The 27812-nt window shown below is 39.8% G+C and overlaps 1 protein-coding gene across 2 annotated transcripts in view; it reads left to right on the forward strand.

Moving 5' to 3' along the window:
• Window positions 1-27812, forward strand: part of LOC146572241 (protein ELFN1-like) — a 133828-nt gene that overhangs the window by 74319 nt on the left and 31697 nt on the right. For both annotated transcript variants that reach the window (XM_085276273.1, XM_085276274.1), the window contains exon 2: window positions 6633-6696. The gene's annotated coding sequence lies outside the window, so the exon portion shown is untranslated. The remainder of the gene's footprint in view (window positions 1-6632; window positions 6697-27812) is intronic.

Below are 27812 nucleotides of genomic sequence, written 5' to 3' on the forward strand. Positions count from 1 at the left end.
TAAGGCGGTTAAACTTGGGAGTTTGACCAGCAACCTCACATTTCTGATAGTTATAGTTAGTGGTAGTTATAATACAGTATAATACAGGATTCACTAATGCACTGCAGGTTTCCTGGTCACTCACCTCTTCACTCTCTATGAGCCTGGTTCTTTCAGAGGTGTTGTTAAAAGGGAGGTTTTCCTTCCCACTGTCGCCAAGACTTGCTCAGAGGGGGTTGTTTGATTGTCTCTGTATTATTGTAGTGTCTCTACCTTACAACTAAAGTCTCTTGAGGTGACAGCTATTGTGATTTGGTGCTAAATAAATAAAATTGAATTGAATTGAACTGAATTGAATTGAAAACTGGTCTGGTTGAGATCAAATTTGGTTGTGTTTGGGTCATGAACCTAAACGACATTGACACCCCTGGTTCTGCTCTTGAGCTTTAAAAAAATAATACTATCACAACAGAGACAAGCCAAAGGTGTGACTCACAGTTGTAGGAAATCCACAGAGCAGAACAGGAAGTACTAAAAAGCCCTGCTGTTAACCTGATTTAAACTGCTAATTGCTTCTAGCATTTTTCTACAGAACCTGGTATTGGGTTTGTCTTCACTGGAGTTGTGTGCTCAAAGGTAGTCATACAGTAGGTAACTTCTCAACTTAAGTATTCATGTACGTGCTTCTTTAAGCTTTTTTATTATTAAAAAGACAACAAGTCTTTTACACGGACAATGAAAACAGAACACTCAAATGCCCATCTGAGGCCCAGAAATGCTGCATCTGCCAGTCACAGCTAGGAAATTAATGAAACTTTCAACACTTCAAATCTTGGTTGCCTAAAATACCTCCACCCACTTCACCACAGTACACCACGTCTAACAAAATGCTGCCTGCTCTGGATTTGTAAGCCACAATTATAAGCACAAGTTAATTTACATTGTGTGCCCGCGTCCCTGCCTGCTCAGCTGTGAGGCCACCCACTCAGGGGCTGTGAGGCTAATCCCAATCTCAAAAGACGTGTTTTTCTTTCAAAATAAAATGCATTCACATTTGATTTGAAAGTCACAATGAAAGTCATTTTTATTCTGGAAATACAAATCCAGCCACCCATAGTGTTGAAATATATATCTATATCTATATTTATATATTAACACATTGATGCAGTTCATGCATACTCAAGTGTCTGCGGAGTGGGACAGAGAGGGTGATTAAGACCAGGTACAAACTCCCAGTGTACATAAAAATTTTACCAGCTAGCTGTTTCCCCTTTAAGTATTCCACTTGTTCCTCTCTCGGTTTGGCCTAGTTGCGTGTTCGATTGTTCTCATCACACTCTACACCTCCTTTAGACTGTTTTTGTTGCAGATTGTTCTCTTCGGTACTGGTAGGTGTTGTTCCATACTCCATTCTCCTTTTCGGCTCCCTCTGGACAGACTTAACTTCCTCTCTTCCCCAAAGCCCCGAGAGCTCTCTTCTTCCTATTTATAAGGGATTTGATGGCTTTTGTCGTCCAGCGTGTGTCCTTTGGAAAACACATTTATTGGTATCTTAAGTGTCCACGCAGACACCGAGGTAATCTCTAATGCCGTGGGAGAGTCCTTTGATGTCCCACAGAGCAGGTTTGGCTGTGTGCATTCATTAGCGGTCATGCAGCCCATCAAACACTCCTGAGCCCACACACTTACAGTCTTGATAGGAGCGGGCTTCTGCTTGACAGCAAAGAAAGATCAGGATCAGTCTGTCTGCTGCTCTGTGTCAGGCAGGTGCTGTGCAGCTTCCTACGACTTATGCAAACTTCATCCAGCTCTTTATTCAAGCACGTGTTGTTGACAAATGTTAACACAATGCATACACCACACGGTACATTCCACATACAGGGCATATGTTTATAGTAGTCAAGTGAAATGACATTCAGAGGGCTGAGACAGAGTGCCCTGAGCTTGCCTGCGGCCAAACTTCCCTTTTTTCTTTTCTTCATATATATATATATATATATATATATATATATATATATATATATATATATATATATATATATATATATATATATATATATATATTTATATATTTCTCTCAGCAAATCAGATATCCCACACTACAGACCTCCCACTGATGGAGACCAGCTGAGTCTGACTCACTCACAGTGCTCCTGGGCTCGCTGGTCACTGCGTTTTTAGCCTTTACAGACACTAGTTTGTCAGGATAACAATAAACACGCAGCACCTCTCTCTGCTGTCCTCTCCATTTGCAGTCAAGGTGACTACAGAGAAGCAAGCGCACTGCTGATACATAAGGAATATTTGAAGAGCACTCACTGTGCGTCTGTGTGAGGCAGTTCAGTAGTAGTTTCTATGTTTAGCTAATTTGCCACAGGTAATGCATCACAACCTCAATTTTAGCTGTTCTTTGCTTTACTTTAACACCCCCCACCCTTATCATCTCCCCATGCTTTTCTCCTTTATTGTTCTTGTAAACCTACCACACCTGCTCTGTTTCATCCTCCATTGCATGTGGATTGATTTTAATGTGTGTTGTCTCCATTCGGTTTGTAATGTCAAATGCCAGAAATGACACGAGAGACTTTGTGGTTGATCATAGAATACGTGTTTTCGCCGTTGCCCTCCGCGATTACGGAAAGCGTGTGGTGTTTGAAAAAACGGATCCCTGCAGTAAAGATCAGAACTGCGGAGCTCAATGATGTTGTCTGAATGTCTTACTGTTTATCCTGGCCGGCAGGCTCCAAGGACTCACACAAGTACAAAATGGCTACACTTGTTAGCAGTATCATTCGGCTGTAAGTAACATTCTATAGCCGTTCAACAGTTTGCTATTTTGCCTTTTTCCACTCAGGCAACTTCTCATTTCCCAGAATCCTCCTGTTCCTCCTTCAGTCTCTCCCTCTTGGTTCTGTCCATCTCCGCATCCTCAGGCTCAAGCAGCTCTCTTGCTATTAAAAAGACATAAGCTGCAGTGCTTGAATGAGTGTCTTTGTGTATGTTTGTGTAGATGTGGTTTTTTATTTTCGTCGTCATTTCTTTCAATTGTGGAAGCAGATTTAATCATTTTCAGTTCAAAGTACCAACTCGAGCTTTAGGCCAAATGACTTGACTTTAGACTTGACATGGCCGAGTTGACTTCTTAAGCCTGTAAAAAAAAAAGCTGGAAGATCTCCAAAGACATCAGGTTTATATTTTTATTCTTTTTATTCTTATATTTAGTTTCACTCTCAACAGCCTGATCTAACCTCAGACCAGTGTTGGGAAGGAAAATGTGATGGGATTTTATTTTCCGGTACCAAGCATACACACTTCGTAAGGGGCAGCTTGTTCGCTATCTCCAGTTAGATAAAGGACTGCTCTTGCTGTTCAGTGGCCAGATGTGGCCAGATGTGCTAGACTGGAAAGTCTGTGATGGGTGAAGGGAGTACAATGTAAAAAAACAAAACAAAAAAAATGGATACATTATTACATGGCAAGCGCTACTATTCAGCGTGTGGTTAAAAAATATGGGAAAAAATCTTTAAATTAATAAGGAAAATTCCTTGATTGTAAAACCATATATTATTTTACTTTTCAGTGTAGCATGTGATGATTATGCACTCTGTGTTTTGAAATGTATGTGCGTGGCTGGTTTGCTGTCAGTAGTTTGCTGGTATCAAAATGTTTAAAGATTTCTGGAGAACTGTGTGGAGCCTCTGAGGCTAAAACACCTGCTGTTGAAAAGGTCATTAAATGTTTCTAAACTGGAGGGATGGCAGCAAGTCTGATGTTTGATTTCTACTTATTAAATACAAAAGATGCAACATGTAGGTGTGAATGATTGGATGTCTGCTGCTGAGCTGCCCGGAAGCAATGTAATAACTTTTTTCATTGGGAATACATATTCAGTAAAAGTAACTGGTCTGACACTGACAGACAGACAAAACAAACAATAAAGAAAAAGAGAAAAAGATCAGCATCTTTGTTCTGGTTTACAGGCCTACAAAAGGTCACTTGAGTGCTTAAAATAGAGGAAACTACAATGAAGGGATTATGTAGTATACTGACTATTCAACAAGATGCATAAAGCCAACACTCCAAAGCTATGCTCAAGCTTGAGAGAAGCTGCATGACTAGATTTGGACTTTTCTTTAATGACATCAAATCATCATGACGCAAAAGGACTTGAACATTTGAGCTCTTTGTCCTTTTGAAAAAACAGAGATAATCTTGTAATTTTTACTCATGATTAATACAACATGAATCTAATTATGCAATGACTTGATATGTGCTACCAGTTTTTATGTGCAGATATTTATGTGAATATAGAGTAGATCTATGAAAAGGTGAAATTCAGTCTGGGTCTAAGACTGATTTGGGAATGACGGTGCTGTATCGAAGGCAAAAACTAATTTATGTGAGATCTTTATTGCCAAAAAGCATCTTGACAGAAGAATAGACCTCTGCATGCGTAACACATAACATTCTGTCAATTTGCATTAAATTATCCTGCAAAATGTAGATAATCAAATTATTGAGCTCACAATATCATGTAATGAAATTTAAATCTAATTTGTAATTCTGCAATGACACTTACCATTAGTAAAGGTGCTGTAGGGGAACTGTATGACACTGACTGCCAGGAGTATTAGTCTTGATAGACTTAGGCAAGATTCACATGGATGCATTTCAGAATTTTGCGCCCTCGCTTCTCATTTACGCTGAATCGGGTGATGTCACACAGTGCCAAACTGAATTATGGATCCATTGTTTCGCTTTAGTCTTCCTGCTTGGAGTCAAAGTCCAGAGAAATTCAACTTCCCAAGGGCCAGTGCGAGCGTCAGCCAATCAAATCACATTTATTCAAATGATCCAGTGCAGCTGTTAGCCAATGAAATCATTTTATGCAAATATCCTGAGAGGGCGATGTGTTGCCTGTGGAGTCGGTAGCATGACTTAAAATATGTGCTTAAATCAGTGGTTCCCAAACTTTTTCTGCTAGACCCCCTTTGTTTTACAAGAAAAATGTTCGCCCCCCCCAAACCATCTACCCCGCCACCGCACACCTCAAACATTTAGTAAACAATTAAGCAAATACAAGTAAACTGCAAGAAATTACAGGTAGTAAGAAAATACACTACTAACTTTTTTACGCTACGTCCACACCTACACGGGTATTTTTGAAAACGCAGCTGTTTCTATGTGTTTGGGCCTTTCGTCCACACGTAAACGGCGTTTCGAATCACTGAAAACGGAGAGTTTTTAAAAATCCTTTTTTGCGTTTACGTGTGGACGAGGAATACAGAGTTCGTCACGCAACGTCAAAGGTATGTGCCTTTTTTCACGTCACGCTGTGCGCCACGTTATTATTTACATGAGATGAATTGCAGAATGGCAGATAGAGACAAAATACTGTTAATCTGACTATCCTCAGGTTTTACACGCTTACATACACACGCAGTTACGGTCCCTCCATTTACAAAGGCAGTGTGATTATTTTACGTGTAGTTGTTCTTTTCCTGTGTAATAAAATTCAACATTGCTATCAATACATTTTTCAAAAAATGCCTCTCTGTGCAAAATGGGTTTAAAAACATAAACAGCTGTGGGATACTGTTTGTCCGGGATTTGAACCAGGGGAACAAATTGTGGCAGGATCAGCCTGATATTATTTGTATCCCCACTTTTTTTTTCTTTTCATACCGTGACACCCCCCCCCTGCAATGGCTCTGCGCCCCACACTTTGGGAACCTCTGGCTTAAATCGATAATACTGCCTCTGTCTGAGTCTCGACACTGTTGCATTTTAAAAAATCTTATCCTCAAACAGCAACCTTAGCTTAAATAAGCTGCATGTTTGTGAAGCATTTGTGGGTCAGCCTCGTCACAGTCACAGGTCTGTTGTGATGTTGTCCTCTGTAATAGGCTGCAATGAGCTGGTCATGTTTTAGTGGGGTTTGACAAAATAATAGGGGTACTTTACAGTAACATAGCCGGCAGGCTTTTGCTTTTTGTTTTTTTTTTTTTCTCTTCATCCACCAACTGAATAATGGGAGCTTCTTCTCTACACACACTCACATACACATGGGTCTTGACACAAGTAAACAGTCATGTGCCAGAGAGGCCAGAGGAGGATGTTAGCGCTCTTCTGCGAGACAGAGCCACATATTAGCCTCAATATATATAGGCTCTTTCTCTCTGTCTCCCTCCCTCTGTCCATCATTGACTTGCCAACTGTCAGATGTTGCTGTCATCCTCAGCCGTCCCTTCATTTGTCTCTCTAATGGGAATCCCCCTCTGTTTTCTCACACAGCTCTTATTTCAACAATTCCTCACTTTTTTCCCATGACTGTGTCCCATTTCACTGTCAATCTCTCTTCCCTCTCTGACATACATAGATTTTTTAATGTCCTATAAATGTGTTATATAAATCTAATTCATATTATTATTTTTGGATGACTCTCGCGCCGTAACTGCAGGAAAATGGCACATTCAGACTTATAGTAAGCAGCTCCTGTGTTTTTCCTGATGCATCCTAACTGCTCAGCTTTCTTGTTTTTGAAGTAGAGGCATTAAATGGGCTTAATGACTTGTTTCATTCTACCCTAAACTAACCTCTCTCTATTTTCTTCTTCCTGTTCCCTTTCCCACTTTTGGTCCCTTTTTTGTTAGTGATGTGAAAAGTGCTCTGAGACTGAAGGCTCAGCTGGTTTGGAAAAGACCTCCATCTGCAAAGGTAAAAAGTTTCCCCCCTTCCTCTTTGTGTCTGTCGGTTTTTCATTCTGTTCTCTGTCTCTGCTTTTAAACCTTCACTGCTGGATGAGAAGACATCTGCAGAATACAAAGCAGCGCTTTAACAGTTTAGACCAAAAGTGGCATGCGGCAAACATTTCAGACAAATGCACAAAATGCACACACACACATACATAAACAGGCGTGCAACGCGGTGAAAAGGTAATTCATCACATGATTTACCCTTTATTTCCTTTGAGAAAATGTTCATGACACAAACACAGGAGGAGATTTTGTGTGTGCGCACGTGTGTGAGGAGAGATGAAAAATCCTATTATCTCTTCCCTTTATGAGAAATTGTGAGCTGTCAAAGTTTAAGGGTTATGGCCACCCAAGGACACGGGACTGGTAACAGAAAAATCTAGACGTGTTTATTGTACAGTCAAATTGGAGCTGTGCTTAGAGTGAAAATACCACAATATTTCAAACTTACCCTACTGAGCATTACAGCATGACCCGACGGTGTTTTATGTTTTTTATGTTTTGAATCGGAAGCTTTAACATGATTTGTCTAAAGTCAAGCAGGGTTGTAACCAGTAATTAGCAAGGTCTAAATTTTTTCTCTTACTGTGTCACCCTGATAAAGATAAGAGGCAGAGGATTCATGGATAATAGTGTTAATGGTTGACGATCATATTATAATGCTGAAATTCTTCTTTGTTTAAAGTTAACAAAGTAACAATGTTTATGCAGAGGCAATAACCAGGGATCAGAGTCGCACACATTACGTAAAGTCAAACCTCAAATAATGTGATGATTTCCTGAAAACGTGTAGTAGCTTCTGTGTAATAACCAAAAATCACAGCTGCAAAATGCCACATTTCCTCAAAATTTCACAGTTTCTATAATTTTAAACATAGGACAAGAAAATAATGCTACATCCAAATGTGAGAATTGTGAACAGTGTTGGTCAAGTTACTTGAAAAAAGTAATCAGTAACTAATTACTGATTACTCCCCCCAAAAAGTAATCCCGTTACTTTACTGATTACTTATTTTCAAAAGTAATTAATTACTTAGTTACTTAGTTACTTTTTAAAAACACGATTTACAACCTGAATAGGTGATAAAGCGATAGAGCTTTCAGCCCAATACTTTTTCTACATAATCCATCATACAAAATGTAATCAAATGGAAAAGTCTCTTTTTTAACTTGTTTTATCAGTTTTAATCTTTTAACTTTATGCATCAAGCAAAAATTTTATTATATGCAACATTCTCTGACTTGAATAAATTAGTTTAACATTTAAACCTATTTTCTACACATTCCAACACATAAAATAAAATATTTTTTGTGTTTACACTCACTCTTTCAAATAGATGCAAGTAAAACACAGCAGAAAATAAATAAAGTCAAAGACTCAGCGGTCCTGTTGCTCTATTTTCACCTGTAAAGCAGGACTGAGGGTAGGCGGAGGTTTACCTTGGTGCAGGTGTGCTGTGGTCAGTTGCGCATTACGTCGTTGCGCACTCGGTGCTTGCTTGGAAGTTTAGGGGTTTTTTTTCGCTGTAAAAAGAAGTTTTCTTCCCACGCACGATGGACGCTAATGTTTTTGTCACTTTTTATGGAATCAAACTCAAAGTAAGGTCAGTACTTCCACGCTTTAAACGCTGCACGCTCATACTCTCTCCCGCACTCGATATGTGATCCATTGTTGATCTGCACACAGCTGTTGTCACTAACGGCGCACTCGCTTACGTCACTGTCGTGAGACATTCTCGCAAAAAATCACGGTTTTAGTAACGCAGTAACGCAGCGTTCCTACGGGAAGTAACAGTAATCTAATTACCGTTTTTGCAATAGTAATCCCTTACTTTACTCGTTACTTGAAAAAAGTAATCAGATTACAGTAACGCGTTACTGCCCATCTCTGATCGTGAACCGAGCATGGTAGCTCTGGTTATTTTATATTACACTACTAGGAAGTAAACAATTTACATATGTAGGCTGAATGATAGCGACAAAAGATTTATTAATAATAACATTCAGCTTTCAGCACTAATTTAATCATTTTTTAAGGATTTGATTGAGGTGTTATTGGTAAATCTGTTTAATCTGGTATCTCTTTAATAAGTGTGCAGTCTGTTTCTACACAGTACACGAACCCGTGCCAGCAGTGTTGCTAGTTTATACACTTTCACTTAAAAAAAAGAGAAAGAGTAAGAATAATAGACTACACTTCTGACGAGAATTAGAGTTGGTAGTAGGTCGTAGAGTTGGAAGACGATCAAAACCAGAAATTTTGAAAACCAGAAATAAATGTGTGTTGTAGTTTGCATGTTTTGCAAGAGGGACCTTGTATATAGAAATATAGAAGTATAAAACAAAACAAAAGAATTAGAAAGTATTTCTTTGCTTGAAATTACAATAGCACAACAGAAAAGATGCATGTTCTCACATATCATTGCAGTTCCCATAATATTTTAATCTTCCTTTCACTGACAAACACAGTGAAACATTGTTGTTTTAGCCTCCGTGCATCTGGTGCATATGCCCGATATAGTCTGATTATAATTATGACTTGTCAGAGGTTACTTATGTTTGCATGATTACAGTGTGTTAATCTGAGGCGTGCATTCAGTGAGCATCAGCACAAACTGAATTCCAGTCCTCTTTTGAGATTTTACTTTCCTTCCAAATTCACATCAGGTTGCTACAGTATAGCTCGATAAAATAAACAATTATTTTGTGTCATAGATTAGGATTGTTAAAATTCAGCTTCCCAGTACAAACACACTGTGATCTGTTGATCCCTGAGCTTCTCAGGCTTGTTGTGAGGATAGGCCAAAGCAAAACTGACCACCAGAATTTATTTTTATTCTGTATGTTTTAGCAGCCTGGGGATTGTAACATTAAAAACACCTGGTGGATTTTATTTAGATTATATATACTCCTTATATGTGAAATACTGCTCAATGAGCCAGTTTAAATTTTACACTGTCTGGAGAACACATTCAAACAGTGCTTTGTCTGAAGGTATTCACGCTGTGAAGCTAAATTTAACTTTTAAGTAAATAATTGAAACATGAAGAAGATGGATGGGTGGATGGATGGATGGATGGATGGTTGGTTGGATGGATGGTGGGATGGATGGATGGATGGATGGATGGATGGATGGTTGGTTGGATGGATGGATGGATGGATGGATGGATGGATGGATGGATGGATGGATGGATGGATGGATGGATGGATGGTTGGATGGATGGTGGGATGGATGGATGGATGGATGGATGGTTGGATGGATGGTGGGATGGATGGTTGGATGGATGGTGGGATGGATGGATGGTTGGATGGATGGATGGATGTTAAAGAGTCCTACTGAAGTGTTCAAATGTAAGAATTTGGGCGTAAGTCAAGTGTGACACTGCACCAATGGCAGTGTACCTCTGAGATACTGATAGCTATGATAAAACAGCAGCATTTGATTGATTTGTGATGAGAACTGATTCACTGATTGGCTATAAAACACTGAAAGTCATTAACACATACATAACAGAGGCAGTGTCATCAAAACATAAATCTTGTCTCTTATCCTCGGCATGCTACACGAAATGTCTAACTAACTAATGACAAACAAACACTTTTAATGACATTGTTAATCATCACTTCAGTGTTTATTAACAGCCATCAACGATATACTTAAGTGAAATTAATGCTAGACTGATCATTCATTTAAAATGTTGATTATATAATGATCACAATGATAAACTCATGACAAAGCTTGTGTATGTAAAGGGTCTCGAGGACTAGCCACCAGTAGTGCAAATTTTCTGTGTATTTTGAATTCAAACCTATATTCATGAGGCAGTTCACAGGTTTGATACCTGCTCTGTAATTATTGCCCTATTATTGCCACTTCCTGTGAAAGTGCTCTTTGTCGATTCTTAACGGGTGACAGTGTGTCAGCCTTCAGTGTTTGTTTGCGATGCTCCCTGTGGCCTGTAGCTTTTTGAAAACACACTGTTGCCTATTTGCACACAGCAGTATTCATCCAGTGGCATACATTTCATTCTTTAAACAGTCCTTGTCTGTCAGAGCTGAGCGCAAACTAAAAGATTCCTAAAACAAAATTAACAGCAGGAGGCTTTACACATCTTATTATGATTGTATCCACCCAGTGTGCCAGGATCGATGATCAAAAGGAGATAATGGTTGACAGAACACTATCATTATCATCAGTTTCAGTGCTTATATTGTCACTGTGACCTTCTTTCATCAGACTAATCATTATCATCATTATTTTTATCCTGCACAAATGTACACACCATTGTGCCTCCGTCCGTCCCTCCATTATTCCAGCCTCTCTGCCAAACACCGTCTCTGATCCTCCAGACACAAATGTGGCTACCCTCGTCTGTCAGCATTTACACACCAAATGGTGTTTGACCAAGATTCAAGGCTTCTCTATTCCCATCCCTAATGCATGTGAATGACCTGCTTGCCTACGTTTGTCTGCGTATGTGTGTGTGAGGGATGTGTATGTGCGTAATGAGGTGATTTTTATTCGTCGTCCCTGTCCTCTTGGCCTGTCAAGACCGCAGATTCAATTTGAGTGGTGAGATAGAAAGCGAGAGATTATGCTTGTCTCTCCCTGTGTGTGTGTGTGTGTGTGTGTGTGCGTGTGTGACAGAGTGATAGATTCCTGCCAAAGTATTCTCATCTTTGAGCCCAAAATCAGAGATGGATGTAGAGATGAATGCTATTTTTGCAAGGCTGTGTGTTTGCCTCTATTTGTGCATGAGTGTGCATGTGTGTGTGTGAGTGAGAGAGAGAGTGTGTGTCTGTGTGTGTTTGTCTGTATAGGAAAGTAGATGGAGAGCTCAAATTTAACAACTTGGCACCAGCCTGTGTGTGTGATAGAGAGAAGAAAAGATAAAGAGCGAGGAAAAGGGGACAGGGGAGAGGAAGAGGGCTGTTTGGGTGTGAACAGGGGAGTGTGTTTGCTGCGACGAGAGATTTTTTAGGAGAAAGTGGAATTTTAAATTACAGGAGAGCAGATTATCTGACTGGGGAGACAAGTGCTGCTTCATCTGTCTTGTGAGCCAAGCAGGCACAACAATGAGTACATGAATTTACATACAAAGACATGCTGCTTTCTGCTGAGAAATTAGACTGTTTCCCATGTGTTAGTGTGTGCGTACACCACCATGCATCCACGCATATCCACACATTTTGTTATCATGTGGATTTGTGTGCATTGTTGAATTTGGACAACATGTTAAGTTGGGTCTCAAAGGTGTGCCAGGGTGGGAGCTACAGGCTCAAAAGACAACCTGATTCTGCTTTCGGAGACCTTTATATATTATGTAGCATTCGATTTTTAATGCTGACATTTCAGTTTAAAAGAAGCATTTTATTACTGAGTTGTTGTCTGAGATAGAGCTATGTTATGTATGTTTGCGAGTTTAATTCGATTCCGTTTTATTTTAATATAGCCCCAAATTATACCAACAGCTTTATACAGTTTTATATTGTAAACTAAAAACCTTACAATAATTGAGAGAAAACTCCAACAATAAAACAAACCTGTATGAGCAAGCACTTGGTGACAGTGGGAAAGGAGAACTCCCTTTTAATGGGAAGAAAGGCTCAGAGAAGGACGGGACAGAAGACACAATGATAATGATGATAATTAAAAAATGATCTGTGGATGGGCTGAGGGAAAGCAGGAGAACAATCCAGAAAGACCAGGCTCAGGAACGGGCAGCAACCTGCATCAATCAGCTCTGGGGTGAAGGATTGTCCACCTCCTAGGATTCATGAAGCATGTGAAGGTGTTATTCACTGTATAAAGAAAAAGAAGGAAATATACAAGACACTTTGCTACATAAATATTCTATTTTTTCACTCTTTTTTTGTGAAAAAGGGAAAAGTAATCAGCAATTAACTTCTACATACAGACATCTGAAACATTACCATATGCTTCAGAAAGATGTATTAGAGCTTTGTAAATCCACAACCATCAGATACACACTGATTTAATATTTGTTTTCATCTTTGTTTCTGTTTTAGACTTAAAACGGATTCGAATCTTATCTTTTTCCTCACTGATGTACACACAAGACTCCAAAATTATAAAGTAAAGATGTGGGGTTTTTTAGACTGAAAGGCTAAAATATTCCACTAACAATTCTGACGTTTCACTTAACAACAGGTTAACGTAGCGATATCTGAGGAACTAAGAGGATAAGCAGCAGCCACTCCATGCTAATCAAATCCACTTCATTAATTAATCATCGGCAACTGTGACCACAGCTGCAAAAACAGACGTTTCGGTATCCTGCTGGTCTGGAGCATACTAATGCCACAATCTTCCCAGGACTGATCCCAAGGTTGGACTGTGCAATGCTCAAAGAAATCTCCACAGGCCGCACTTAGCATGTTAAAGTTCCAGGCAGCACAATAAGAAACAAACTGAACAAGTAAGGTTGATTTGGAAGGGTTGCTAGGAGAAAGCCTCTCCTTTCTCCCTAAAAACAACATCAAAGGTTAGGTTTGCAAATATACATCTGAACAAACCACAACACTTCCAGAACAATGTCCTCTGAGCAGATGAGGCTAAAGGCAGATAACAATCAGCAATCGTGCACAGCGCCATGCTTGGAGAAAACCAAACACCTCCTACAGCTGCTGGAAGGGTGATGATTTGGCCTTGTATTCCAGTCACAGGGCCCCCTGCAGTCATTGAGGTGAGCACATTGTCCTGGTCAATGATCAGGAGAGCTGTGCATAAATGACTGCCTGCAAACTTCAGTGAACATAAGGAAAGAACATGATTGCTGCTAAAGGTATAGCAATATATACTTTTTCCTCAGCCAAAGAATTTAAGTAATTACAAAAACGTTTTTATCCAGTCCCGTTTTATGTTTTTCATTTACCATCCTCGCTGTCCCTGTGGTAGAAACGCTCCACAGCGTGATGCTGCCACCATCGTGTTAGACTGCAAGGATGGTGTTAATGAGGTGTCTGACTCAGTGGCTGCTTCCCTCCACAGACATCATTGGGAAAAGCCAAAAATGATGCTGTTTGGTTTCAATGGTAAACATTACAGAGTCTGGCTTGACTCATGCTAGTTAATCACATCATGGCTATGCAGTGCAGCCAGTGGTCAAAACACACAGAGACTTTCATTCCTGCTGAAGGAAATGTATTTACATACTGTCTGTACCGAAAAAAAGGAGAAAAGATGCAGGAAAACACGCATGACATCATAAATTATACCAGCTCGTGAGTGATCAATCACAGGGCTGTTAGGACTCACAGTATGTAATGGTGCGTAATGATACAAAGGCTGCTTCGGGGCTGTTAGTAAACGCTGACACTGCAAGAATGAGGATAGACCAAGTCCTATTTTCTGGCACACGATCATGATTGAGCTTCATGCTCAGAGCAGATTTAGTAGGGGTGTCTCAGCAGTCCTTTATAGTGGTAGCTAAGATCCCTGCTTAGGTTGAGCCATGCAGCGTGGGGAGTTGTGTTTTTGTTCTGTTTGGTTGTTTTTGATATGATTAAAAACAGGAGTTATATCAAATGCATTAAAAATCCAACAAGATTGTAATGAAGCAAAAACTGGTAATGATGAGAAATTGAACAGTTCAGCACTGAGATCATCACACAAGGGCATTTCCTTTGAATTTTAATTAGCAGGAAAATTTATTTTCAATGAAAACAAAAAATCATGAAGAAAACCTTTTAATAAAAAAAAACAAAGGATTTTTCAACAATTATTGTTTTCATTTTACAAATATGACTGGACTGATTTTGAATAGTCTTTTGCTTCTTCTTTATAAAGGCCAGAATAAAGATTATTTTCCTTCAATATAACCTCAAGTTGATTTGATGCAATAAGAAATATCACGCGCAGCTCGCTGTGACATCTGATATCTCTCTGGTTGGGTGTCAGCTCTGGTAGACATCCAAATTAGACAGAGCGGCACGCAGAGGAGATCCATCTTGGTTTATTGATAAAGCACAGCGACAGCAGGAGACGCATTTCTTCACTCAGCCGTCACTGGCACCACACTTTAGTTGTCCATGTATCTACCTGACTGAATGTGGGCTATTTGTAAACATCAATATATATATTTTTTGTCAAATTAACTGCCATTCTGAGGATTAATGACAAAGAAGACCGAACTAAACATGCAAAATAGCATCTGATTTCTCATTTGAGAAACTTTTTTGTTAAAGTTACATTTATGATGTGAACGGTGTGAAGATGTTTTGGAGTTTCAGGAAACTGAAATAGATGGGAAATTGTTTTGCAAGCATTTGAATGCAAAGTCTAGAGCCTGGATGGGGTTACCTGTGGTTAGCATGTTAGCATAGAGAGGGATGCAAACAACTTCCTGGGCATCTAGGGGTGCCATCAAGATGGAGTTGCATGGGTAAAAGTTTGTGCTGCAGACGTTTTCCTTCATGGTAATGTGACCATCATCCCCTTCTATACTTGGCATGCTTGGATTTATTCATGGTCACCATAACATTTGGTAGCAGTCGGCATCAGATCCAGAGTAATGCCTCTTTGAAAACACATAACTGAACCATCACAGATGGACCCTCAGTTTCCTCGCATCCATCATCCAGCGACAGCACATTATAGAAGATATAGTTCATATCTCTTCAGCTTTTTTTCTCATCATTTCTTTCCTTCTTCACATCCTCTGTGTGTCATCCTCTGCCTTTGATCCTTCAGCGGGCATGTCTGTTGTTGTTATTCTGGTCACCACGCAACAGCAGCACCATAAAAATCAAAGCGGTCATAACATATATAATGAGAAAAAGAAGTAAATAAGCTGGGTGCAAGTTTCCAAGCACTATATCCAGAGATGGAACAGCTCAGAAAAGCCACCAGAAATCATAATGAAAAAAAGAAAGATATAAAATAACAAGAAAACTTTAGCTTTTCGCACAGCAAACAATCCTGATGAGACACAACAATTAAACCTACACAGACATGGGAACCACATGCAAACACGGCACAAAAAAGACAGCAGGCTCCTATAACTTTTTAATTCCTTCATATCGTGGGAGGTTTTGTCTCCTGGTGTTTGTGCTGGTTTCCTCTGCTGGCCCTGGTTTCTGCAGCCCATCAAAAAATGCGACTAACACTGCCCATCTTGGCCCAGGACACTCTTGCACAAGACATCGTAATCCTGTTTGTCTCTGCTCAGTGTTCAGCTCACTTTTTCTTTGAAGGTTTAAGGATTTTTAAATGTGAACAAAGAGTCATTTTCAGAAAATCAATCTGTTTTTTTTTTTTTTAATTAGAAGAGGTATTGGTTTCATGAATGATTTATGAAACAGCCAAAGACAGACACAAATGGAAAAACACAACTGTTTTCATCAATTGCTGATTGTTTTCAGAGATTTCTTTTTGTTTTCTAAAACAAATCGTCCCCTGATTCAGAGATCTTCATGACATGCAATCTGAGAAATGTCATCAACACCTTTGCAATATAATACTTGTCTTACTTGTTCCTTTTGTTTTTTTCATTGTTTTTGGAGTATCCATTACTGCCCCAGTGTTGCTGTTCCTACAGTGTTATGATTAATGTTGCTTCAGGAAACTTCGGTGGGGTTGACCTATCACACCGCTGCGATGCCATAGATTTGGGACTTGGGGAAAACACCAGACTGGTGAGATAGCAGAGTAGTTGGAAGCTAGTGTGAAGTTTGCTTGCAGGGCTTTATGCCAAATAAGCCTCACTGGCAAAAATGCCAAGTTGGACTACTTGGCAATCAGTGTGTTTCTGTGTCTTACAGGCCTCCTGGCTTTTAAGCAGAAAGGTTCAGGAAGTGAGGTGAGATAAAGAGCAACACAGTCTGTGCAGACTATTTTTTTGAGTTTTTTACTTTCCTTTGGTTAAGTGTAGGACAAAATCATTTGTTGAACACAGTATTAAAAGTGTTACTGCCAAAGTGTCTTGAAGTCAAAATATCCCAGACAACATGGCAACGTGACTGGTCAGTTGCAGACATGTTGCTTTAGCAACACTGATGCTGTTGCAGCACCATCAATACAGAATCGTCATGATTGCGCAACTGTTTTCACACAGTTTTGTTTGAAGGGGACAGGACCCAGATCCTGGTGGCAGGGTTAAAAACAACTAAATGTCAAAGTCCATAAATAAAAAATGAACAAAATAAATAATTTAACACAGTCCAATGAAAAACTCAAATGCAAAACATATCAGAACAAGGTTATCCAAACATTAGGAACACATCAGGAATGCACCATAGAAGGAAAAATAAAGCCAATCTGGAAATCTGAAGGCCACCAGATGACGATAGTCTTGTAGAAGTTTATGGGAAAACGTCTTTCTGTCCTTACCCCTGTAAACACATTTCTGCTGAGATAAAGCTCCACGTAGTCCAGATGAAAAAGAAAAACATGATGTCAAGTGCTGTTAAGAGCATGAAAAATCAACAGCTGCTGGTATAAATCTAGTCATAAAGAAACGTTGGCCAATCAGAAGATTACAAGCAATAAATCAGTGCACAATCCAACATCAACGAAAGATGCAAACACCTTTGATACTGCAGGACAAAATCTCAGTTTCTCTTCATCCAGACACATAAACGGAGCTTCTGAAAATCATTTTACAGAAACTTAAAAAAATACCTAAGGTAAATACTAGGGGTGCAAGGATACACAAAATTCACGGTTCGGTTCGATACTTTGGTGTCACGGTTCGACATTTTTTCGATCCAAAAAAATGTTCATGCCTTTTTAATTTGTCATTTATTAAAATTCTAAATATATATTTTAACTCAAAAGTACGGTTTTTAAATTTAATGTTGATGAAACAACAAAATAATTTAAAAAAAAATAAATCTGATTTCTGATTGAGGAATCACTCATCTTTGGAAAAGAGAGTTTATTACAGAGAAATGGCTCTTTCCAAAATAAAAGCTATACTATACGCTTCTTCTGGGCTATATTCTCAGCAGCATATTAAACATATCAGGTCCCCATAAGGAGAATCCTGTGCTAACGGCTGTCTAAATGACTCGGGTAAAGTTTGTAACATGCGTGCTTGTTGTTTTTGTCTGCTTCCACTTGTCTTTGCACTAGGATGATGTCGGTGTAAATGTGCCGTCATATTCGTTGTGTTCCCACTTGTGCTGTCAGCATTCATCTCGTTAAAATGACGTTAACGCCATAACGTGGCAAATCTCCGTTAACGAGTTATCGCGGATCGCCCCGTGCGTGGGGCTGGACGGCGTCAACACGTTAACAAGCTAACTGCGCTAACGCACCAGTTCCCACCAATTGAGCATTGCGTGGCACATCCAACATACTGTTTTACTTTAGTCCATGACACGCTTACCTTCAGGGTCATACGTCACATGAAAACCAAAATAGTTCCAAAGGCCAGATCTGAATGAGGGTGGGGGAGGTTCAATTTGCCATGTTGCAACGAGCTTAGCTTCTGTCTGTCTGCGCTCAGTGGATCTGCGCTCGACAGTGCAGCCTAGGCGGAGTAGTCAAACGCAGATCCACTGAGCTCTCAACACAGACAGTATCGTCAGAAGAAAAGTTGATAAAATAAATAAAAAAAATTGTATTGTTCGATACATATGCGTACCGAACCGAAAGCACTGTATCGAACGGTTCAATATCGATACGAGTATCGTTGCACCCCTAGTAAATATGTATAGAAAAAACAGGCAAAAGAAAATACTTGTGAACATGTGGACATATGCGCACACACACACACTGATGGAAATCCATACAGCTTTGTAACAAGAAAAAACTAGTGACAATCAAGACAGGAAATGAACAACTTTAACTCATCCAAGGAACGTGGACACAGGAATGAACTAATAAAGTAGAGAACACAGAAAAATGAGAAAGAAAGATGAGACTAGCAGCTGAATTGAGTAAAAGAAACCATGGATTTAAGGATATAAGTAGCAAGAATAAAGACAAAGTACAAGGAAGAAAAATAAAGTCAAAACAGGAATCGTGCCTGAGCCTATAGTCACAAACAAACAACACATAAACACTAAGAAAATACAAAAGAACCCAATAAACCAAAATACAAAAATCTCCAAACACAGGGAAAGACCAGATATGATGACAAGGATGAACAAAATAACACGTAGAAGCATTTTAACTGCAGCGACGTGATGCGGCCGCTGTTTGCATATGCTTGATGCAACAGTGCATGCAGGCTTGAATTAGACAATTGAATTTAGATCCTTTGTGTGAGAGAATAATGATATTTAGTTTCTCTTTTGTTGATCTATTGCTTCAATACCATCTGGATTACTCGCCTAATCTCCTGTTTGCTTTCCTAATTATCCAGTCAGGTCACACACCTGAATTAATTCATTAAAAGTTCCACCTCTAGCATTTTCTCTTGATTCGAACCCCAGCGGAGACTTGCTGAGTTCACTAAAGGTCAGTTATTTAACTGTTTTAATAACTAGCCCTATAATCGATTCCACAGCCTACGTTCTTCTGTGCGTGAGCTCCCAAAATCAGCTGCTTTGAACAAATTCAGCCATCCAATATGTGCTGAGAGAAAGATTATTCTGTGAAGCCAAAGAACAGCAGCTTTTTGTGCAATGCTACAGAAATCTCATCAAATCTGGTCCAGAGGGACAGAGAAAGAGAAGAAACGGTGCAATGGGCACTGCCAATTATCTCGTTGGTAGTGTTGTTTATGTAATAGTAAATGTGTTTATTTCAGAAAGTTAAGCAAAAACAGAAACACATGAGGGTGATGGAAAATGTTTTGAAAAGATCCTGTCACCATCCGTGAGGCTCATTTGTCTCTGTTGCATGGTGGTGACAGGTGTAGAAAGAGAGGCATACATAGTAAAAGACAGGCGGAGGGAAGTTGATGCAGAGCCGGCTGACACTTGAAAGAAGATCAGAATCAGCCACATAACTTCTTCCTGCTTTAATACGGGCCCACACATCTACGCCGCATGTGCACAGACACCTCCGAGATGTGACAGACTATCGTCTAGCGGCGGGACACGCGAGGAACACAAAACCTTAACAAAAGGAATCAAAGAGGATGAGGACGTGTAATTTGTTTTTATAAGAACTACAAGGACAAGGAAGAGGGACAGAGTGTAACAACTGACTTGCGAACGTGTGTGTGCGTGCGTGCGTGTGTTTGGAGGGCTGGCATAACTTGAGACAGAAGTGCTTCTTATCCACTGAGTTCTGCAAACAAGGAAAAACCAGCGAACAAATACCATAAAGTGAGTGATACACAGATAAACAGCAGTGCAGCTGGAAAGATTTTGGCTCGGGATTTACTCTGCGCACTCACACGCGCAGAAAAACACACACCTTAAACAGTTATGGTTTATTTTTGAATTAAAATCTGGTTTAAAGTGCGTACATGCTTTAGGGCAACAGAGATTATCCGCGAACAGTCGATTATCTGTTGGAAATTAGCATCTTTGCCTGCATGTGTTTAGAAAAGTCTGTTAGTGTTAAGTCCTTAAGCGCCTCATTTAAATTCTTCAAATGTGAAATGTACTAGGTGGGACTCACACAGACAGATGTCTCCTGGGATTATGCAAAATGGTCAGAACCTCGCTGTAAATCTGCAGTCTAGTCAGATGCTTTCCACCCAGCAGGCAAAGCCATATTAAATATTCCCGTGTACATTATTTCAGAGAGGAAAAATGAGTAATAGAATAATCCCTCATCATCGCTTTAGAGCCCGACTCTACGTTTGTCACGAATCCGAAACAATACCTGTCTGCGGAAGAGGGAACCAAAAATATACCGCGCACATTTCTGTTCCTGTGATGAGGAAGGCAGGTGAGGAGGCTGGAAAGAAAGAGCTCATTTCAAGCATCAAATGATGTTTGAGAGGTAGATCCTGTGAATGCATGGTACTTCATTTGGAATAGATTTGTAAAAGTGCCCAGTGATGTTTCACCACATGAATATTGATGTAGTGAAACTTTGCTCTTCATCCAGTCGAGTGTTTCAGTGATTTGAGCAAATTCTTCTTATTCTAAAAGCGTTCGCATCAGGACCATTTCAATGCACATGTCAGAGTCAGACTACTGATGCTCGCTTAAAGTATTAATATTAAAGATAGAAACTCTATAGAAAAAAAATAAGTGAAGGTAAGTAAAACTAAGGCACTCGAGTGTCATGTTAAATTAAAATTGAATATTCCAAAGTTAAAACAATACTAGCTACAGTATAGAAAAGATATTACAAGCGATGTGGAAATGTGGAAAGTCAAATCAAAGCAACAAGATTCCCTCACAGAACAGAGATGGCATCAATAATAACAGACATGACTGATAAATGGAGAAATAACATGAAAAGGAGGAGCTGGGAGGCAGGTTGAACCATTTTGAACAGGTTGCCTCATAAGATGTTTGCCAGTTGGATGCTTAGAAGAGCATCAGGTGAACCATCAGATAATGCCGGCTGGCACCGACATCAGCTGATATTCACGGATTTGCAGCTGAGCTTGAACTTGAGGCCTGCCAGAGCAAAAACCATATGCTCAGTTTTATATACATTAGATGACTGGTGGGAAAAATCTCAGCCTAAAGCAACAATAACTACAATATTTCTTTCTTGGCTCAGAAAAATGTTCTTTCAGTGCAATCTCAAGTTTTCACACATGGTGTATATATATAACCCTGAACTTTTCTAGACATTACCTGATGGAACTGCATGCGACAAGCAAACATTATCTCACCTACTTATGTCCAGCAGTTCTGATGTGAGAGCAGCTCTGGTACAGGTTCTGTGTATTTACAGTGAGTGAGTGGTCATCACGTGGCTCTAAAAGGACAGCGGTCTTGACTAAATTAGTATTTCCACTAAAAATGTGCATGAAGCTGACTTTCTCCTCCTGTGTGCTACATGTGATAAGCCTCGAAAAATATTCTTGTGAGTCTGCTGATAGGTGTCTGAAGTCACGTGTGCAACATTTTAACTAAGGAGGTTAGCATGTGTGCAGGTAATCACCACAAAACAAAATTGCACTGCTCCTAACAGTGTGGGACACTTTTTTCTTGTCTTTGTATAATGTCACTGAGAGGATATGCTCAGTGTGGTCTGTGTGTGCACAGCAGCACCACCCACCTGATGCCACACCAAACCTTTTGTTTGTTGAAGGGCAGCCAGTCAGAAGAAAGAAACTTAAGAGGAAAGGAGCTGAAACAGCTTGTTCCAGACAGAAGCTGAAGTGTCAGCTTCTGTCTGGAAGCTGCACCAAGATGCAATTATTTTGAATCTTGAATCATGCAAAGATACTTTTAGTGGGAAACATAAAGAAAATATGGAAATGATCATCATAGGACTAGTTTAATTTAGTGCTGCCTAAATAAATCAATAAAAATACATTTTTTAGCGTTATTAGTGTATCATGCCATGTTTTTGTCCTTCCTGCCCCCTGTTAGCATGTAATGACATGACATGATGCTCATGACAAACACTGTGTTTATGTCTGTTGGCTTCATCCTCAACCCCCTTTTTCTTTTTCTGTTCCTCGTTCTTCTTCTCCTTTCACCAACCTGGCCTTCACCCCCTGCCCACTCCAACACAATACACACAGATAATAATGTGAATAATATTGTAAAATAAATAAATAAATACGGCAAAAAGAGTAATAAGAGGAAGCCTATAGAAAGCCTACAATGCTTCTCTTGGGTAAGCATTCAGACCATGATTTTCTTGGTTGTGCCTCAGATTTGTACTTGGATTTATCGTATGCTTTCCATCATTGTGTGTGAGCTACAGCTCAGTTCTGTGCTGAAATAGCTACACGTTGAAGGTGAGCAAAGGTGAACTTTGTTATAACATGATGCACTCCAATAAAAAAGAAAAAAATTCAGTCTTCATCTTCATCTTGTGTTCTCCACTTTATTTTTCAGTTCAGTTCATTTCTGTTTTGATTGTCGTCACTTGTTTCTCGTTGCCCTGCTGTATCCACTACCCTGGTTTGCCATCCGTGTATGTGAGTGTAGTTAGATGATTTGGTTACACTCAGCTTTGAAAAATTTGCTGTAGTGTTTTAAGTTTTGTGGAAAATGTTACACCACAAAGGTTACAGCCAGATTTTCATGAAGTTATTATTCTATAAAAAATATGATGTGAACTTTGACCTCTGTCTGGGATTTATACCAACCTTTTTGCTTTTGTTTTGTTGTTTTTACAATGAATAAATGCTTTCTGTTGAAGTATGAGCAAAATAAAACAAACAGTTGGTCATTGGAAATAAACAACAAAAGCGTAGAATATGATCCTAGCGAGTTTTATAAACAGCATCTTTTTCTTTTCTTGTTTTTTTTCCTTTCCTGTCTGATCATTTGTCTGAAATATTCTCCGTCTCTTTTTGGTAGTTTGCGCACTCGGTAGCCTCTAATTTTACGGCTGTACTTCATGTTCAACAGAGATATAAAAAGAGCAGCAGGCATTTCAATGCATCTGATTGGTGCTGAAAGGACCTTTTAATATGAGCACCTCTGCCAAGTATTCGACGGCAGTAGCATAATACAGAGAATGTGAGGAGGTTGGCATAACAAAGAAGGAAGCAGTGTTGAAATATGACACTGGTCAAACTGGTTATTTGTGCCTGAGTGGAGCCATGGAAATGAAGCTCTGATGCGGCACCTCGGAGATGTCTGTCAAACCGCGTAGAGCATGCGATTCTCCACAAAGCATTTAAAGAGCGGCAGCAGAGAATGACGTCTCAGTTGTTTTGTTTGTTTTGTTTGAAATATCTATCTTCAAACTTTCCATTCTGTCACTGAATAGCTCAAGAAGACCATATTGCAATTATCCGGGTGTTATCATTGCCTGACCTCAACAGTCTACTGTCACTGAGTAATTTGATTGCTGTCTTTTGCTTTTCTCTCCTCATTCACAACCTCCTTCGGCCACCCACTCACTCCTCCTCCTCCTTCCCTCTCCTTCCTCGCCTCCACTGTGTGTATCCACATTCTTGAGCCTATATGAGACGTGCAAACACATTTATCACATTGCCCTAGCTCCTAGCTATGGCCTGCCGCTGCCTCCTCCATCCTTTCAAGCGTGTGTGTGAATGCGTTCGTGTGTGCACTCACGTCGGGGGAGGCTGTGCTTTAGTTTACCCATGTGAAGGTATTCTGTTTACACAGAAGCCATGTTTTATGTATAAAAGGCATGGAAATGTTGCAGCTGCATTGAGCATGTCTAAGCTGATCAGCAACGTGTGCAGTGAAAGTGTGCATGTGTTAGCGTGAAAGTCAGCTTGGGTCAACAGATCTTTATGAGGTCTAGACAAAAAGGTTGCATGAGCCTCATCGGATTCATTACACACACACACACGCACACACGCACAGATGCACTCGACCCCTTCATATCAGGTCATTCCAATCACACGTCTGGATTCACAGTTTCTATGAAGTAACCTTGGTAGCGTTACTGTAGATTTCTATGAAGCTCTGGTGCAATGAGCTGTTGAACTCGGCTTGCTTTATGTTTTCAGTCGCCAAACAACTTCCCCACACACAAGCTAGGAAATGAATACGCTGTTTTCTCCTTGTCTACGTTCTCTGAAAATAATGAGGCTGCTGGTTCCCATGATGCCTGAATGGCCCGGTCCTCCTTCCCTCACATAGAAAACCGGCTCATTACAGCTTAAGCGGACATGAACGCCTTGATATACACGCACACACATACACACTCACTGACTTCACCTCATGCTGATTTAGCAGCACATACCATCTGTCTAGAATGATTAACCTTTCCATCAATCACTGGACTCTCCATTATCCAAACACACATTTACAAAGCAGGCACTCGCCAATTCTCACTCGCACTTAGTGAGAGCATCAACAAATTCATGAAACAGATGAAATAAGAAATTCCAGTTTTTATCCTCAATGTTTTTTGTGCCAGAAACTGAGGCGTGTATAGATTTTTCAAAAAACATAAATAGACGGATCCCTCCCAGCCCCAGTAAGATGTTTGTTCAAGCAGCTTAAGTGACTGGCGTGGTTATGGCAGCGCTCCTACATGGAGCTTTGCAGATTATCGTCTACGTGTTGTAGCTGTGTATTGTCACCAGGGGACATTGGCAACTTTTGTTTGTGGTCGCACTACTTTTGTTCCTTTAGCTACTCACGGAGAACATACGTAACACTTCTTCATTATGAAGTGAGCGTAAGAAGCCATTAAAAATGTTAACTGCAGCCATTGGCTTTTATCCTTCCTTCTCTCACCCCAATTGGTTGCTGCAGATGGCCCCGCCCCTCCCTGAGCCTGGTTCTGCTGGAGGTTTCTTCCCGTTAAAAGGGAGTTTTTCCTTCCCACTGTTGCCAAAGTGCTTGCTCATAGGAGGTCATGTGATTGTTGGGTTTTTCTCTGTATGTATTATTGTGGGCTCTACCTTGCAATATAAAGCACCTTGAGGCGACTGTTGTTGTGATTTGGCGCTATATAAATAAAACTGAATTGAAATGAATTGAATTGCATTGATGTGCTTTGATGAATGTTTTATACCTGTCAGCGTGCTGTCACTCCTTTTTCAATTCAAGCCAACTTTTCAACAAATCAGTATTTTTACCTCCCTGTAGTGTCATCACCATCAAGCTGATGAACTGTCCACAATCACTCTGTGTTGGTTGCACACCCAACAATCACTCACTCTGTATGGAATGAAATAGTGAAACTGATAACAATGAATTCTGTGTTAATTCGACCCCTTTTAATGTGATAGCACCTTCCAGTGGCCACAGGAAGCATTTCACACATATATTAAAGAACAGATATGGTGTATTTAATGATACAGTTATGTAACCTCAAATACTGTAGCTGGGTTCTTGGGAGTATGTTTGGAAAATGACATAGTTTTTGTAGGTTTTGTCGCTGTGTGTCACCACAGTGGATCTTAAGTTAAACAATCAAGATGTGGTTGAAATCCAAACTTTTGGCTTTAGTTCAAAAATAATGCTTTATGCTTTAAAATAATAATAATAATAAAAACGTTTTGGAATTACAGCCAGTTTTATATCCAGTCCCTCATTCTCAGAGGATCGAAAGTAACAGGACAATTGTTTGATGAACAGTTTCATGACTACCAGAGCTCCAAATTCAACTCTTTGAATCAACTCCAGATCTTTTATTTGCCTAATTTGCTGTGATCTACTGAAGGAACAGGCCTCACTTGGCCATGAAGCTATTGTATCAGTCAATTGTCCAATTATTTTTGAGCCTCTGAAATGTGGGACGTGTATAAAAATGGCTTTAATTCATGAACAGTTCATGCAGCACTTTGATTAAACCCTTTGAATTAAAGTTGAAAGTCTGCCACATGGTGAGTGTTTGACCTAAAATCCACTGTGGTGATGTACAGGAGAAAAAAACCTAAAAACTCTGGGTTCCTAAGGGTGGATAAAATATTGGACATTATCATGAGAGTTGTTAGGTCAAGTCAGCAGTCCATAGGCCTGCAAGACAGGACTGTGTCAAGGCAAAGATCTGGGGATCGATACAAGACAATACTTTAAGCATTGAAAGGAATTTCTAACAAAGTTACTTTGAACAGAAGAAGTGTGAAGCAACCAACAGTCAAACTGAAAACCCAGTCAAAATGAGTAATAAGGGATGGATGAGAGCCATACTGTGGTTCCTTGTTGGCTATAGGAGAACCTTCTACAAGGACAGCCTTCAGTGCAGCACCAATTATACCTTAATGGTGGAGTGGCCAGATGGACTTCATTCCTCACTAACAGGCACATCACAACATGCTGGGAGTTTTGCCAGAGGCCACCTGAACGACAACTAGAAGGGGAAATTGGTCTGATGAAATGATGATTCAACCATTTGGCCGCAATTTCCAGCGGCATGTTTAGAGGAAACTAGGCGCTGAGCATCACCTCATTAATACCACCCCTACAGTCAAACACGGCAGTGGAGGCATCAAGCTGTGGGGGACAGGAACTAGAAGACTATAAATGGGATATTTTCTCTCTGTTTCCTTGTCTGTTTGTGTGTTAGCAGAAATATGCAACAAATCCCAGGTTGGTTTTTCATAAACTATCCTTGCAAAAGGTGACAAGGAAAGCACACATGGACAGAGAGAGACACACAGTGGCACACACTAGAAGACACAACGGTGAAAAGAAAAAGCAGGGACAGGGCTCAGACTTTGAAAATGTGCCAGGATAAACCTGATTCGTTCAAAACAATCACAAATACCATTCATTATGAACAGGCTGTACCTCAGTGGCAGGTCTGCAGTGTTTACATCAAAATACCTTCTAGAAACATCTTCAGAATCTGAGGATGGTTACTAGGAAGATATGTCAGTCAGTCTGATCGAATCAATTAAGTTATCAATCAAGAGTAAGAAAACTTCTAGGAAATATGAAATGTTTCCAGGTAATTTAACTTTCTCGAATGAGTTCAGATTGTTCAAATTAAGCTCTGTTTAACCACATGTTTATTCTTACACACAGAGACAGAGTATTTGATCCATTGAGACTGTTCTGCAGATTTGCTTTGGAAATTTCACCAGCAGTTTAGTCCAGAACGGGCAGCGATGCACTATTCGAATTTTAAGAAAGACGAACTGCTTCATACTTAAGACAAGACTGAATTTAAAGCACCCAGCAGAGCTGATGAAGGATGCTGCTGGAATTTTCTTGATCTGAGAGTTTAAAAATGTTTGATTGCACTGTCAAAGGAGCCCAGCGCGGGCTTTTTATGTAAAACTACAAATATTTCATCAGCCAGGATGACAAAGTAGAGCAACATTAGAGGAAACAACAACCAAAAAAAAAAAAAACACGGGCAAACCAGATGCGACACAGATGATTTGATCTGTGCCTGTATCAGCGGGAAACGTGATACACATATCAGTGCTGTTGTCACTTTGTATCCTGTTTAAAGTGCAACAGCTAAGTATTTGAGCAATCGATCCAGCTGAGATTGTTAAATAACAACTGAAGGTTCACTATGTTCAGTAATTGTGATCTTCTTTATTACATGGTAACCTGAAGATCTTATTAATGTACCAGGGGTTCAAACAAAACAGCTGTTTTAGATAGAAAAGGTGAAAAACAAAAGTG

This window comes from Mchenga conophoros, linkage group LG6 (assembly GCF_057382185.1).
Source record: "Mchenga conophoros isolate Kocher_MC1m ecotype Shallow Benthic linkage group LG6, M_conophoros_male_GT1.1, whole genome shotgun sequence".
Taxonomy (NCBI): Eukaryota; Metazoa; Chordata; class Actinopteri; order Cichliformes; family Cichlidae; genus Mchenga; species Mchenga conophoros.